The sequence below is a fragment of the Engystomops pustulosus genome, chromosome 7 (genome assembly GCF_040894005.1).
Source record: "Engystomops pustulosus chromosome 7, aEngPut4.maternal, whole genome shotgun sequence".
NCBI classification, from domain to species: Eukaryota; Metazoa; Chordata; class Amphibia; order Anura; family Leptodactylidae; genus Engystomops; species Engystomops pustulosus.
Window position 1 is genome coordinate 40,010,016 of NC_092417.1, and position 14,027 is coordinate 40,024,042.

The following is a 14,027-nucleotide window of genomic DNA, read 5'->3' on the forward strand; positions in this document are numbered from 1 at the left end:
TTATACAGCATAAGTGTCTCCATGGTAACAGACTACAAATAAAACTTGTGTAGTCTAATCCTGAAGACCCTGAGATCCTGTAGTCTGATTCTGCAGCCATATACCCTCTTGCTTTGGCTAATTTCATATTTTTATTATCGTTATTTCTTTATAGAGCGCCATTAATTCCTTGATACCGTACTAAATATATGAATAGACTACACATTTTTTTAGACTCTTACCATAGAGACACATAAGCACTGTATACACCAAAATCAATAAAAATGTATTTACCAAGTGGCTTCCTTTTAAAACTAAATTATAACAACAATGAAAACTAGGGTTGCCAAGGGACATGAATGTGGCATAGAAGAGTGACAACCTCAGAGAGAGGTCTTATAGGAAATCGACCAATAAAATCCATCATGACACTTACTCATAGATCCTGGCACCGTGACTGTGGTAATCTACTTATTTTTATTATCCATGACCTCCTTCCTTCTAAAATTGTGAAAATTGTGCTAATGAAGCAGAAGGGCTCTGGGGAGCGTTACCGGAGCCCTTTTGTGCTCTAGTTTCTTACTGTTACACTGTGTACCGAAAGGCCCTGCTGTTATGAGATTACATCAGGCAGGCAAAGGTTTAAGTGCTGAGGGAGCAGGAAGTGGGTGAGACAGTATAACAGCTTGTGAAGCTACAGTCTGGAGGGGCTGTGGCAACATCACTATTGCATTGCTGGCTCATTTTAAAAGTTGATTTTAGAAGGATGGGTACCAAATATAAGAAGATTACCACAGTACTGTAGTAATAAAGATAATGGGGCAAATTTACTTACCTGGTCCTGTCTAGATCCCTGTTCTGGACGGTCTGACGAAGATGAAGTCCGGAGCAATTCATGTAGCTCGTGTGCCCGATTTCCTGCATCTGTCGCTTCCCTGCTGATGTCCTCCGGAGTTCACCTTCTTCTTCCCGTTGTATGTGAGTGCGTGTCTTGCAGCACAATTAGAATTTTAAATCCCATGCGTAGTCCGAATCCGTCTGATTGTCCGACAGCCGCGACCCCGATTTGCACTGCATAAAATCGATTGCGCCAAAATCCGATCGCATGTGCCAAAAAACCATGTTAAATGCGCCGTAAATCGGAAACCCGACGAAAATGCACTCCTCGGACCCTTAGTAAATGAGCCCCAGTGTAGTAATATAGTAGGTGCCCCTGGTTGATCATGATGGATAAAGTTGTAATGTTTGATTCCCAGATGTAACTAAGAAATATCTGTATAGAATGTGTCACAAGAGGAAGCCCCAGGGGCCTATACTAACCTTAGATTTGGGTAAAATGCTACTTAATACACCTCACAAGGATTATTCCCCTCCCCTACATTAACCTATTTCTATCACCCCGGTTTTACCTCCCTCCGGGGTTTCATTTCTATCCACCAAATTCTGATCACTTGAAGCTTAAAGAAATAAATACTTTATCTGAAAATTCATGTGTTGAAAAAATGGATTAAATGCACAGGGATAGAAAAAGCACTGATGGAATCTGCAGCCGAGCGGAACGGAGATTAAGAAAACGGCAAAAGCCAAAAGAAAAAAAAAAATGACATTTTTTTGGGCCGAGTGCTGTAATGATGTTTAATGGTCTGTACTTTTTTATCATTTTTTTTTTTTAGTTTTATTTCTATACATGAAACACAAGGTACATGCAGAGGCTTGCGGGGCTCCTGGTCGACTTTCAATAGGAGTTTGACTTTAAGAAAACTAATCTTCTCAAAGTAGAAGGGAAGTTTGTAAAACTTGGCAGACTTCTCCGGAGTCTCGGATGGCTGTGATCTTTGCTGCATTTTTATTTGTTAAATGTAATTTAACCTTATTGCTAAATGTCAAGATCCTTTTGCTGTCATATAGATTTTTTTTTTCCTGAATGTCAAAAAAAAAAGTGCAGAACCTTCTGTTGCCTCCTCTTTGTGTGATAAGAGCTGGGTTCTAGCCGCTCATAACCTCAGAGGCAGCTATTTTGTATTCGGAGACCTGTCAGTCAATGTGAAATTGCAAGTAGAGGAAGTACCCGCAAGGTCAAAAACATGACCGGTAAATAGAAGTCTATGTATTGGCGTTATTTTTGGTAAGTTTATGAGAGATGTAGTGACTTCTGACACTTATGAGACTGGGGAAGATAGGTGAGCAGCTGTGGGGGAGAAAGAATGGCGCACATAGAGTACTTTATATCAAAAAGGAAATATATATGAATTTTTTACTTAAAGGAAATCTACCATCTGTTTTTATGTATTATGAACATACTTTGAGAATGCTGTAGCTACACTGATGCAGAAACATATCTTGTTTAATCTCTGAACTGAGTGGTTTTGCTCAAAAAACAATTATAAAATTCAAGACCTTGGGAAAGCTGGGTGCAGACTGATAAACACATTACATGGAGCTTCCTGAACTGTCCAGACAGGACTAATCAACCTGAGCTGGATGACTCGTACACAGCAGGAGGAGGATGATGCAGTGATTGATTACTTCTGCCTGTCAGGGACAACACAGTGAAGACAGTGTTCTCTGAAGCAGTGTATAATTAGGGTAAGAGGAGAAGCTTTGGGGCAGCCACAGGAGCAACAGAACTTCATTATCATAATTTTATAATAGTTTTTTCTGCAAAACCACTCAGTTCAGGGATTAAACGAGATATGTTTCTGCATCATTGTAGCTAATGCATTCTCAGGGTATTCTTGGTTCACAAAGCATCAAATCAAATTGTAGATGATACTGCATATAGAAGATAAGGGCTGATGTTTGATGCCTCTTAATTTACATTTATGGAACTGAGAAAGATAGCCAGGCTTATGGGGGAACAGGGGCACATGATAGTTATCAACATTGGCATACAGCAGTGAGACACTTGAACCCTTACCAGTAGTGTCAGGCTGATGGACCTTTGGCCTTGGGCTCAACCTTTATTCATAAGGGACCTGGGAACCTCTATCAAGGATTTATCAATAAAGGGTAACTAGACATTTAGCAAAGTTGCAGCTCCTCAGAGAGGAAACAATATTTAGGGATGGAAATCTATAGCTTATTTTCTTCATCCCTTCAGCTGTGTAAGGGATTCAGATACTACAGGAGAAAGAAGCAGAAAAAATTGCACAAGAGATGCTGCTCTACTTAAAGGAAATCTACCACTATGTAGTAGTAAAGTTAAACTAAACATATTCACCTATTGCCATCTTCTCCAGGATCCCAGTGCTGGTCTTCATTAAGCTTGACACCCCACGTTCGCTGTAAAAAAAGAGTTAAAAAAAAGCAGCTACAGAGCACCGGGTGCGATGTCCGGGGCTCGTGCATGATAGATACCTTCCTCTCCCATGCTGGATGATGTGTGAATAATTAACAGCCGAAGCGACGGGCATCGCCCCCAATGCTCTATAGCTGCTTTTTCTTTGTAGTAGGTTTCATTTTAGTTATACTTAAATAAAATCATAAACTCCATAATTTTTGTGAACCATCATAGTAAATACCATCTAGTATTAAGTAATGACATCACTTCCAAATGGGTTGGGTCCAGTATAAATCCTATTGTCCTGGAAGGAAAAATCCCTTACCAGGATGAAGAAAAAAGCAGACTGAAAAAAGTGTATGAAAAATATAAAGAACTTTATTACATACAATAGATTTAAAATTATTAAAACATCAGGTGATGAGGGAGGAGGAGTAAAGGGGACATCACCGGACAATACATGGAGGCCAGTGGATATATGTGTACAAGGGGATAAATAAACTTAAATGTTGGCGAACATTCCAAAGATATCATATCAAGGGAAATACATATTAAATCAGGTATGCGCCTAACATGAAGTTACACTGTTGTAAATGGCGGCACGGTGGCTGAGTGAGTAGCACTTCTGCCTTGCAGCAATGGGGTCCTGGGTTCGAATCCCACCCAGGTCAACATCTGCAAAGAGTTTGTATGTTCTCTCCGTGCTTGCGTGGGTTTCCTCTGGGTACTCCGGTTTCCTCCCACACTCCAAAAACATACTGTTAGGTTGTTTAGATTGTGAGCCCCATGGGGACAGGGACCAATTTGATATGCTTTGTGCAGCGCTGCGTAATCTGTGTGCTCTATATAAATAAAGAATTATTATAAATAAAGAATTATTATTATAAATGTCTTATCCTGGTAAGAAAGGATCGCACTCCACAGTCCGGGATGGCACCCTGCCCGACGCGCGTTTCGGCTCTATTGAGCTTTCGTCTGGGGGTGGTGTCATCCGGGTCAGGGGTTACATTTTATGCGCATCTTGGACCAATCAGAGTAGTTATAATGCGCAGGAAATGCGCACAAATTGGCGCATGCGCAAGAGATGCGCACAAATTGGCGCATGCGTATATTGGGACGCCACGTGAAAAAATAGGCGTTTGCGCAGCAGACCAATCCAGCGTGCTAAGTATACTTTAGATAATCACAGCGATACTTGAACATCCAAGCCTCGGTATCAATGTAGATTGCTAAAAAAGAGGGGGTAGAACTATCGATCAAAAATAAAGCCATAACAACTATTACGGGTAGCAAGTCTCATACGTCCTGTCTCAATACATAGCCATCCATACAAGCACATCGCAAAAAATTGATGTATGCAGCGTAAAACAGTGCGAAAGCATAAAATTCAAAAAAACATTATATATAGTACCATGCAGAAAGAGAATGATTTTATATTGCATGCATACATCAATTTTGCAAGTTGTCAACCAGATGGTGTGTACGCTACTATCACATACAAGTAAATTCTACATATAAAGTGCATTTATGACAAGGCTAATATGTCAAAAAAGAAAAAGGAATACCCAATCATGATGTGAGAAAAGTGCAATGTGCATAAATTCATGTTTTACACGATTCACAATTATGTAACACCGATGTGGTGTATTGAGTTATTAGTGCAAATACATCTATGACCAACATAGCATAAATACCCTTAAACCTATCTATTGTGGCAGTACCAATAGAAGTTTGCTAACATATTTTTTAGTGTGAAAGATGTCCACTTTGTGTGGACTATAAGTAACTCAAAAAAAAATAATAATAATTAAAAAATAATAGACAACATAGTGATTGACAATGTGCAAAAGTGAAAGGGAGCTTGGGAAGGGAAAGGTGTGTGAGGTGAAAAGTGAGGATAAATGGTGAAGGAGAGGGGTGAATAACCAGAATAAAGTAATTAATACACACCTACGAAAATATACATTAAACGTATATAAAAACACCATTTTTATCGTACATTTTATATATTGTTCTATAGTGCAATCTGTGTGCTTGTTGTATCATATATATACTCTAAATAGAGCGATCATGTTGCAACATCTAAAAACACGTAACTCTGAAGGTTGAATTATATCACAAAATAAGGAATGCATCAATTGTGTCTAATAGTCGCCAAGTATGGAGGCGTGTATAGAGAAGTACCAGGCTATGAGAGTTAAAATATATCACACGATAAAGTACACAGTAATTACGTCTAATAGGCGCCATGTGTAAAGGCAAGAAGAGAGGAATACCGGGCGTCAAAGAGAGACATTTTTTTATATATATATATATATATGTATATGCAGATGATCCTGAGGGTTGCTGGGGCTGTTGTATTAGTTCTTAGATCCATATTTGGAGGTGGCTGTAAGGAAAACCCAATGTAAGACGGTCCAAACAATGCGCATACTACAATAAGGAAATGAAAGAAGAGAAAAAAGTTAGTAACATAAAAACACTTAAAAGAGGGTGACTAGATTGACACCAGAAGAGTTTTCATATATAGCTCAGAGAACGTTTCAAAAAAAATTTTTATTTTTTTTTTTAAACGAAAAATTGGAGAGGATAAGGGGTTTGAGCACCCTAGAGAAATGGGGCGAAGCTCAGTGATTCATTCAAGCCTCTAGGGGAGAGTGTATCTAGGGTCCATATCCACCGTGTTTTGATTTGGGCCAGTCTTTTTTGGATCGGTCCCCCTCTATCAATTCCTCGTACTTTTAGGCCCTTCGGGCCTGAGTCATGTTTATCTTTAAAGTGTGCGGCTACTGGTTTACCTTCAGTACTAAAATCGATATTTTTGGAGGCAAGGATGTCCCGTACATGTTCTCTCAGACGGACTTTTAACTCTCGGCTTGTGAGGCCGATGTATATTTTATTGCAAGGACACGTCGCGTAATAGATTACACCCCGCGCAGGAACAGCGATCACGTGATTATTTATAACTACTCTGATTGGTCCAAGATGCGCATAAAATGTAACCCCTGACCCGGATGACACCACCCCCAGGCTCAATAGAGCCGAAACGCGCGTCGGGCAGGGTGCCATCCCGGACTGTGGAGTGCGATCCTTTCTTACCAGGGTAAGACATTTACAACAGTGTAACTTCATGTTAGGCGCATACCTGATTTAATATGTATTTCCCTTGATATGATATCTTTGGAATGTTCGCCAACATTTAAGTTTATTTATCCCCTTGTACACATATATCCACTGGCCTCCATGTATTGTCCGGTGATGTCCCCTTTACTCCTCCTTCCTCATCACCTGATGTTTTAATAATTTTAAATCTATTGTATGTAATAAAGTTCTTTATATTTTTCATACACTTTTTTCAGTCTGTTTTTTTCTTCATCCTGGTAAGGGATTTTTCCATCCAGGACAATAGGATTTATGTTTAGTCTTTGCAGCTACTTTTTCAGTTGCAATAACTAGGGATCCACACTTGTGTACAATTACTTTATGATCCCATTGTCTCTGCTCTAAATATTGTGTTCTTGGATAATCTTCCAGTAGTCTGGAGGGTTAGTCCAACTATGCTCACCTGTGGACAGGGGATAAGTGTTGGTTATGGGACATCCCCTTTAAATTTTAAAATCTTCACAACTCTCCTGGTTATGTCACTCTGAAATTGGTTATTAAAGGTGAGTGACAAAGTATTACATTTCAACATTGCAGGTGCTTTGTTATAAAGGTCTTGGTATTTTGCAACAACTTATTTCTCTTGCTCCCTTCGAGAACACATTTACCTGGCTGAACTTAGCGTGTACATGTATGGAAGTATTCGGAAGAAAAACTGACACTCCACTGTTAAATGTATATGATTTCTTTAAAGGGGTATTCTTATTTGGGCATTCGCATTTAATTTGTCATCTGCCAAACATACACATTTCTTCAATTGCATGTTACTAAAAAATGTACCTGTGTAAAGATGTTATCCATTAGAAACGTGAGAAGTGTCCTTGGATACGACCACCTCTGCACTCTGAAAGAAGTGGCCGGGTATGCACTATTTAGCCCTGCCTGACAACCTGGATTCAGAAATCATTACCACATTACGGGTGTGGGACATGCAGCACTCCTGATCATTTCATATGCAAAAATGCATTTTTATTTTTGTACAATATCTCCAGCAGTGGTGGTCGAATCCAAAGACAGCTGTCCTCCATTTCTAAGGGACCATATGACTGCATTCATGGGAAATTATCTTCAGACAGGTAGGTTTGTTTAATGACATCCAATTGAAGAAATGTATGTATATGGCAGATTAAATGAAATGTGACTGTCCAGATGAGAATACCCCTTTAAGCTTTATTTGCTAAAACCCAGAACATCCCTTTTAGATATATAGTATGTTATGAGTATTAGGATTCCTTTCTACACTGTTTATACTTAATAACTCTCTTGGTACCAGATTTTACAATATTGCCGTACAGCTCCATGAGAATATTGACATATGGACTGGTTTCTGGAATTATATTATCTTTAACGCCCTTATATTTCTCATATTTTAATATAGGAACACATATATTTTGCCTTTTTCCACACAATGTTTAAATATAGTTTTACTATTTTTTTTATACTGAAACATTCATAATTTTGGAAAAGTGGGTCATGGAGATTGGAGCCGCTACAAGTTAAAGTCCCATTGATGACTAAGAATTTAGAAGTGGAACATTTTTTGTCTGAGTTGTGTACACACAACATAATTGCATTATTTCAGGTTGTCTTATTAGACCCAGGGCGGACTTCTTCTGTCACCGAGCCAGTGATGTCACGTCATTTGCATGCTCTAAGTAATTGTATAAACTGTCACTGCTAGAGGCTTCTTCAGTTTAATTTCTATGGAAATAAGCAAGTCATTACTTTGCCCTATGGCTCCTGTTAATTAAAGTCATTACAGTCTGGTTATCGGCAGAGGCATCCTACTGCAGTGTGAGCTCTGAGATCTGTAAGGGCGTCCTTTGATGTTAGTTTGCTCAGCACTTTACAATGGCTATCGAATAGCTTGAAGAACTTCCAAAATGGCATTTAGGACCTGTGCCCTTGATACCTGACAGAACCTCATGTGACAACATTCACAGTGTAGGAGGCTGAAAACTGATAATTTTCATCAGATTCCTATCACGGGATCAACAGATTGGAGACCTATTAACCCCTACGGGACTCTTTTGGCCTTTAGGACACAACCACATTTTTCAAATCTGGCCTGTGAGATATCCAGGGGATTTTGAGATGAAAATTTGGATGAAATCTTTTGTGTTTAGTTATGAAAAAAAAACTAAATTTGGAAAAATTCTTTATTTTCAGCATTCTAAATTTTCTACTTTTGATGTACATTCTTTTACTAGAATGTTATAAGGCTCAGAATTTAGGTATCATTTTTCACATTTTTTGTAAAATCACTAAAATCTGTATGGATGCACCGTGAGCAGGTGCCAGAAGCAGGACGTTATAGCACGTCCCCGTGCACTTAGCATCTAGCTGCGGGGGCGTACTATAATGCCCTGGAGCGCCTAGGGGTTAATAGTGCAGTTGATATTAAACTTAGTAATATAATATATTCTTTAAGTAAAGCGGCTTCTCTGTGCATTTTCTGCTTTTTCTCCTGTAGTGAGCACTATATCTAAATACCTTCAGAGCTCTGTCCACAGACAGATAAGGATGTTAATGGTTTACTGTTTACATACCTAGAGAATATTTCCCTTGATGAAATATCTCTCTGAGGGGATTGGACTAATCTTTATCCATCACTGGGCAATACATCTATTGGTGTCAGGAATGACTAATGTATGTTCCAATTTGTACCATATTACCAGTCACTATATATCACAATGGGAACTATCCCAGAATAATGTACTGTGCATCCCTCTATTATTAGCTCCTTATAGTTTCATCCAAATTCTGATGACATCATATGACATTATAAGAAATTATATCATATAATATCATAGCACAATATTAGCAAATAACACTGGGGTTCAATGATTGAATAGTGCATGTGACAAATGAATAATGCACAATATCCAGTTCCTACAAGAAGCAAAGCTGGAATTTTTTCCTCAATACTTTTCATTTTTAGCTTCATTAATGTCGGCTCATACTGTACTCACAAACTAGGATCGGAGCATCAATAGCTTCATAAATCACTCCAACTAGGAGGGCAAGGCAAGTCATAGTTCCCTGAAGATCTCGCTGTAGACTATAAGGGTGGCTGGCCAACTGACTTTTGGGAGCAACAGGTAGTGATGGGTTGACATTTTTGAAGCCTGAAAGAAACACTTCAGTGACAGCTGATCCATTGAATTATACCTTGTGCAGGGTCTAAGGGGAGGAACTGGACTCTAGGTTCTAGAAATACAATGTAGATGAGTCCTGGTCCTCCCTTCAGGCCCATGTATTATTATACGAATTAGCTTTCACTGCATGTGCCACTCTTTACTTTAAAGATGACCACAGGAGAAGACAAGTCACACAGATTATGTATTGATCCAATCAAATACAAAACTACTTCCTTGACCATTGAATATCGCCAAGGAGAAAACAAAAATCCTTAGGCTTGACACAGGGTCTCACTAGGTGAACTCAGGCTCTAACCCCAGACATGTGTCTATGATACAAGGCAAATATTTTTGGAATGTTTTCCTATTTGCTCCTTTCACGCTCAAGATCTCAAAGGAGAAAGGAGAAGGTCTGAATGGCTTCCCCGACAGTTGTAGGTGAAGTCTAAGTTATGATGTCCATTGATTAAGTTTCGCTGGAATCTGTGATAGAGCCCCTTAACCTCCAATGAAGATGTGAATATTGCTTCATCCATTTTATTTCAATAAAACTAGAAAAAAAACCTTTACATTATTTTCTTGTTTCTTTTTTAGAATCTACCGTATTAGGCTTCTTCCCCTCATTTGGTTTTTCCTGGCACTGAGTAATGGGGCATTGGCTTAGCTATTGGTATTATGTGCAGGAGCATATCTGCATATTGCTTCTGGCTTCGCGTATATCCTCCCTGTAACCCGGACTCTTCTAAACGGCCTCAGGCGATGCTATGTACTTCCATTAACCACAGTGAAAGTGACTCAACCGGTTTTATAGAAATGCCATGCCCAAGTTCACATCTTCCATGTTTCTTACTTAAGCCCTATTGCATACCACTTGTCAGGGAGAAAGGATGTTTCAATTTGTTTTGTTCTTCCAGGCAGTACCCCACTATAACCTGAGACATAGTTAGACCCATATCATACGGCTATCATAGGGACGTATAGCCGTTCTGCAGTTATGATGATCCAACGACAGTATGGTGCCACAAACGCATGGCACCATACCGCATTGTGATAGCATGCTCTATCTTTCCCCGTATGTATAACCGTGTGATGCTGTTTCCTATGGAGAGGGGAAGAGTGAGCAGCTACGGCCTGGATGAGCATACGTGTGTGTGAATGCACCCTTAGAGTTAGGTGGGTGGGTTGAGTTTGATGTATCATTGACATAAAAGTAGGCTTATAAGATGAGTATAAAACCTTTATGCAAGTTATGCATGCGTTATTTCAAAAGTTATTTTCATTAAAAAATGTAAGGATAACAGATACCTACATAACTGAACTTAAAGAGGACCTGTCACCCAATTTATCGGCACTAGGAGTGCTCGATCAAACGCTGCAGTGTTAGAGTGATAGCGTTACCGGAAACCTCCGGTAACACTTTCAAACACTGTGGCGGGGTACAATGTAATTGTCGTACAGCTCGCAAAGCTGTGGGGCGTGGCTTGGGGTGGTGACTGCCGTCTAGCGTGCGGCAGTCACTGCCGGCCTATGGAGCGAGCTTTGCAAGCAGTCCGATGATTACATTGTACCCCGCCGCAGTGTTTGATAGCGTTACCGGAGGTTTCTGATAACGCTATCACTCTAACACTGCAGTGTTTGATCAAGCACTAGGAGCTGCTTACTTTAGTAGGCAGCTCCTAGTGCCGAAAATTTAGGTGACAGGTCCTCTTTAAAGGATGACCTAAAATTTACATTGATGTCAATGGGATTTTTATCTGATGCATTAAGGTTTTAACTGTATAGATCAAACCCTAAATATACATTTTCTTGTGGGCATAGTAATCTGATGGTAGATGGGCCCTAATAAGAAGTCCCTGAGGAACATTGTTACTGACCATCGTTGCAATTTGTACACACCCGCCACTAGTTTGCATAATTTTTATAACTATATTTCCACGATCACCACATATAGAGTTATAATGAAAGAAGTTCTGAGTAACTTCTTATTCGGAAACTTCCATAAACTGATGGTAGATGTTCTTTAAGTGACCAAAATCATCATCCAATATTGTCATAGAAAAAATACATTTCCTATGTGTGACTGATGAACATCCCGGCATCCACCACAGATGAGGAGGAAATTATGACAGAACTGCTGTGGGCTGGAGCTAATAGATTGCTGACAGATCCCACCCAATCGGTCATGACAGCCATAATTGCCTTAGTTTAGGAGAAGAAGGTTGTATCGATTTTCTTTCCACATAAAATTTTAGCAGTTTTATAGTGAACCTCAGCACCACTTCCAGTGATATATATCTAGTTAGTCGTCACTTTTATCATTTACTATTGTCATATTAGAACGGTATTTTCTAAATGGACTACGATCTCCGGTTCTCTCATATCTTCTGCAGTTTTGGCTGACGTGCAAGTAATAAAACTCTCGATACTCGGTGATTTTAATTACAGCAATGACAGAAAATGAGGTCTTACTATTTTCTTGCTACCATGGCAGCAGTAATATAATCTTCTTCTAATATCCAAGGAGCAGGTAAACCAAAGAAGAAAATCTGAACTGATAAGTCTCGGTCCACAACATCTACACATCACATCTACTTGTGTGTAAGGATGGCCATACACATTAGATGGCTGTATTCCTTATGAAGCCTTGTGTACATGCAGACTTATGTATGTTCTACATCATGGGACATGAACAAACCACCTCAGGACACCTCTGGTGATGGTTTGCATTCAAGTTAAAAAAGAAAAATATTGGGCATGTTGAATTAAAACTTCCCAAATCTCTACTCAATCAACATTTTAGAAGGCCCGGTAGACATGAGGATATATCATGAGGATAGATCACCCTCATCCTTCAAAACTGTCGATAGAAGACTTTTTGCAACAGGGATGAGATTTAACTGACATTAATCCATCTGTAGGGCCTCCATAACCCTTTTTTCTGGTCTCCACACAAAAGTGAAGCGAAAACCTAACCATATGGGATAGCAGATATCAGGACTGGATGTACAGGGTTTGTGAGCATGTGAAACAAGTATTGACTATTAAAGGGGTTGTATGGGCATATGATTTATTTTTTACTATAAAACTCAGGTGGTGTCAAAATAATAATGAACCTATATTTACCTCCATCCTTATGTCTAGTCTAGCTGGGTGCCTCCCATCACCTCTGTCCTCTGTATTCAGAGGCTCCGAGCTGACGTTGCTTCAACAGTGCATTCCCACTACAGTCTCTGCCTGGAGCCTGTGTTGGGCTTCAACATGTGCCTGCTATTGATGCAATGTCTCTTTACACCAGCAAAGGGAGGCAGTGATAGGGGGCACTGCCCTGGACCATAGGTAAGGACCAATGTAAATATAGGTTCTTTACAATCAGAGAGAATTGGTGATGGGAGGCACTGCCCTGGCCAAAAGTAAGGTCCAATCTAAGAATAGGTTCTTCACAGTCGTAGAGCGGTAGTGAGCGAAGGCACGGCGCTAGACAGGAGGTAAGGTACAATCTAAGAATAGGTTCTTCTTAATGGTTGAGTGGCAGCGATGGGAGGCACTGTGCTGGATAGGAGGTAAGGTACAATCTAAGAATAGGTTCTTCTCAGTCGTAAAGGGGTAGTGATGGGAGGCACTGCGCTGGCCCAATGGTAAGGTCCTATCTAATAATAGGTTACTCACAGTTGTAGAGCGGTAGTGAGGGAAGGCATGGCGCTAGACAGGAGGTAAGGTACAATCTAAGAATAGGTTCTTCTCAATCGTTGAGTGGCAGCGATGGGAGGCACTGCACTGGGTAGGAGGTAAGGTACAATATAAGAATAGGTACTTCACAGTCGTAGAACGGTAGTGAATGAAGGCACGGCGCTAGACAGGAGGTAAGTTACAATCTAAGAATAGGTTCTTCGTAGTCGTAGAGAGGTAGTGATGGGAGGCACTGCACTGGATGGGAGGTAAGGTACAATCCAAGAATAGGTTCTTCATAGTCCTGGAGGGGTAGTGATGGGAGGCACTGCACTGGATGGGAGGTAAGGTACAATCCAAGAATAGGTTCTTCATAGTCCTGGAGGGGTAGTGATGGGAGGCACTGCACTGGATGGGAGGTAAGGTACAATCCAAGAATAGGTTCTTCATAGTCCTGGAGGGGTAGTGATGGGAGGCACTGCACTGGATGGGAGGTAAGGTACAATCCAAGAATAGGTTTTTCATAGTCCTGGAGGGGTAGTGATGGGAGGCACTGCACTGGATGGGAGGTAAGGTACAATCCAAGAATAGGTTCTTCATAGTCCTGGAGGGGTAGTGATGGGAGGCACTGCACTGGATGGGAGGTAAGGTACAATCCAAGAATAGGTTCTTCATAGTCCTGGAGGGGTAGTGATGGGAGGCACTTCGCTAGACAGGAGGCAATGTCCAATCTAAGAATAGGTTCTTTTACAATCGTAGACAGGCATTGATGGGAGGCACTGCGCTGGCCCAATGGTAAG

The 14,027-nt window shown here is 40.3% G+C and overlaps 1 protein-coding gene across 10 annotated transcripts in view; it reads left to right on the plus strand.

Annotated features, from left to right (window-relative positions):
• Positions 1-14,027, plus strand: part of MIPOL1 (mirror-image polydactyly 1) — a 276,231-nt gene that overhangs the window by 258,899 nt on the left and 3,305 nt on the right. The window lies entirely within an intron of this gene.